This window comes from Oryzias melastigma, linkage group LG12, assembly GCF_002922805.2.
Source record: "Oryzias melastigma strain HK-1 linkage group LG12, ASM292280v2, whole genome shotgun sequence".
In the NCBI taxonomy this organism is placed as follows: Eukaryota; Metazoa; Chordata; class Actinopteri; order Beloniformes; family Adrianichthyidae; genus Oryzias; species Oryzias melastigma.
The window spans coordinates 23,859,504-23,863,196 of NC_050523.1; positions in this window are offsets into that span (position 1 = coordinate 23,859,504).

Here is a 3,693-nt window from a genome sequence, read left to right on the forward strand (position 1 = left end):
TAATCATAATTAAAAGACCATTGGGAAGGCTTTTACAAAAGACCAAGAGATGCTCAGAGCTTTGAGAAGCTTGTTTTAGTCCTGCTGCAGGCTGACACTGCATGGATGCTGACCTGCTTCTCTTTGCAAGCAAGGATGGGTGGACGACGCAATGTCTACCCCAGGGGTGTCAAAAGTCAGCCCTCGAGGGACGGCCTCCCATGGTTTTCCAAAAACCCTGCCTTATCTGCTGCTGATTACCTGGAACCGGTGTGTTTGGCCAAGAAGGAGCTTCAATGTCAGGTTGGTTGGAGAACACTTAGGACACCGGCCCTCGAGGACTGACTTTGGACACCCCTGGCCTACCCTGTTACATGGAGCCCTCACTCTCCTGGAAAAGCCCAAGTCTCGTGTGAAACTGTTTTTTGTGGACTTTTGTGGTGCCTGTAACACTCTGTAACCACATCTCATGGTAATCACGTTTCTTTTAGACTTTATAAGTGTGTGGAGTCATGGCTTGTGTGTTAACAAAGGTCGGGGTACTAGTTAAGGGTGGTCTGGGTCTCTCTCCTTTTTGATTTATTAATGTATTGTCTGTCTCTGTTTTTAACTGTAAAATGTGAGTATAAGAAGCATTTTTTATAAATAAAGTTTGATTGATTGATGGACGTAAACTACACCAGACGGACATTACTCCTCACATGATCTTTTGGGTCTTGTCCTTCCTGACAGCGAGACAGGGTAAACGACCACCTCAGATCGGTCAAGACAATCTCCACTGGCGCTCCACAAGGCTCTGTGATTTCTCAACATCTCTTCAACTCTTTTCACAAATGACTGTAGAAGTTCAATCCCAAGAATTTATCATCATCACGGACACAGACGTGTTGTGGCATGAACTGGTCTCTACTTGGTGTAAAGATAACTGGACTTAAATATGTCAAAAACAAAAGAATTGAGAGTCTTTGTCCACCACAGACTGTTGAAATGAAATAAGTGAACAAGTCCACTCATTTAACTATCTTGGTACCATAGCTGACCATCCATCCATCCATCTTCTTGACCGCTTCTTCCCTTTCAGGGTCACGGGGGTGCCGGAGCCTAACCCGGCTACTGACGGGCGAAGGCGGGGTACACCCTGGACAGGTCGCCAGTCTGTCACAGGGCCTCAATCTCACACACACATCCACTCCCACATTCACACCTAGGGGCAATTTAGAGTCACCAATTAACCTATGAAGCATGTTTTTGGACGGTGGGAGGAAGCTGGAGTCCCCGGTGAAAACCCACGCATGCACGGGGAGAACATGCAAACTCCACACAGAAAGGTCCCAGCCGGGATTCGAACCGGGGCCTTCTCGCTGTGAGGCAAGAGCGCTAACCACTGCGCCACCGTGCAGCCCTACCATAGCTGACCACAAACTCATATTTCAGTTTCTCTCTTTCCTAAATGCCAGCACCGTCTATTTTTTCTACCGAAACTACAAATCCATCATTTCATACAACATAGTTGCTTGGTTTGGTTCACTCAGTCCCAGTACTTGCAGCACTATTATTAGAACCCTTAAAATCATTAGCTGTGGGCCAAGAAGAGGAGTTCATCCATCAATTTTCTTAACCCTCTGTATCCTTTTCGTGATCACAAGGCTATGTTGGGGAAAGAGCTGCTCCTAACTTAGAGAGCCTGCACCATGTCCAGTCACAGTGACCTCCTATATTCTTAATCACTACTCGGACACTCTTCCGATCTTCATATTTTTGACAAAAATGATATGAAGGAAGAAAATTTTCTTTTAGAAATGCTGGAGCAAACAGAGAATTCGGCCTTCTATTGATGATTGTGGTTGAGGTGTTGAACGAACTTCAGTTTATCCATCCATCCATCTTCTTCTGCTTCATCCGGGACCGGGTCACGGGGGCAGCAGTCTAAGCAAAGATACCCAGACTTCCCTCTCCCCGGCCACTTCTTCCAGCTCTTCTGGGGGGACCCCGAGGCGTTCCCAGGCCAGCCGAGAAACATAGTCTCTCCAGCGTGTCCTGGGTCTTCCCCGGGGCCTCCGCCCAGTGGGCCATGCCCGGAACATCTCTCCAGGGAGGCGTTCAGGAGGCATGCGGATCAGATGCCCGAACCACCTCAACTGGCTCCTCTTGATGCGGAGGAGAAGCGGCTCTACTCCGAGCTCTCTTCGGGTGACTGAGTTCCTCACCCTATCTCTAAGGGAGCGCCCAGCCACCCTCCGGAGAAAACTTGTTTCAGCCGCTTGTAGTCGGGATCTCGTTCTTTCGGTCACGACCCAGAGCTCATGACCATAGGTGAGTACTGGAACAGAGATCGACCGGTAAATATCTTTTCACCACAACAGACCAGTGCAGCAACCGCAAAATGGAGGACGCCGCTTCAATCCGCCTGTCGATCTCACGCTCTGATCTTCCCTCACTCGTGAACAAGACCCCAAAATATTGAAATTCCCCCACCTCCACTTCATTTTATTCTGGAATACATTTTTGCAGACATCAGCTTCCAGCTTCATCTTTGTTCCACTTGTTTTTTCCCTCAACAGCAGAGTATACCCAGAAGGACAAGTCGCCAGTCTGTCACACAATCACTCCCAAACACATTCATGGGTTAGCGTAATCAATTAACTAACTAAGCATGTTTTTGGGACTGTGGAAGGAAGCTGGAGAGTTGGGAGGAAACCCATGAATGCTGAGAGAAAACATAGAACCAGAAGTGTCTAGGCTGGGATTTGAATCAAGGTTTACTCACCGGGGCCGCTCCTCTTCATGTGTATGTTCCTGAGGAGGGTCACCGGGGCCGCTCCTCTTCATGTGTATGTTCCTGAGGAGGGTCACCGGGGCCGCTCGTCTTCATGCCTGATCCTTGGGGGGGGTTCTGAAAAAAAACTTTTCATTTTGTGGTTTGAGCAGGTCTGACTATATAATGTCTATATTTGATTGAGTGTTTGGATGTTGAAGTGATTTCACTGATTGTTGGTCTCTGTTCTGAGTTCAAAGGAAAACCATGAAAATATAGTGATTTTGTTTTAATTCAATTTATGATACAACCAGAAAGACTTCAAGTTAAACTGAATTCAACAATGAGGCCAGAAAATGACAATAGTTTCTTCGAAACCATTCAGATTCAAAACCAGACAAAAAGCCTAAAATTTGACAATATTTCTGAATGACTTTTTTCACTAAAATTGTTTTTCAGACTTTTCATGTGTGATTTGAGAAAATGTATATTTCTCTAGTGCAGAGAAATCCGTCTACCAGTGAAATCTCTCACTCAATATCAGAAAGCTTCGTCTTATCAGGAAACCCTTGACACAATTTCTGAAAACAAGAGTACGTTTTTTCTTGCAAGACAGAAAAAAGCTTTACCAACGAGGCATTTTTTAAGACCCTAAATCAGACCAAATCAGAGCTCCTCCCCCTGAGTCACATCAGCCACATGGAAATGTCTGATAAAATCCATCTAGAGGCTGAGGCATAAATCATTTACCACAGTTGAATAATAAGAATAATGTGAAAATCTTAAAAAGATAACACTAACATTTCACAATGTGATCATCCATGTTTAATAATAACAGTAAGAGAGGAGTCATTACAGAATCAGGCGTTTTGTTCTCACAAGCTCGTCTCACCTTCAGGCAGATACTGTAAGAGTCATTCCACTTCTTCTGAACACAAACCTCTTCCAGGCACACTTGC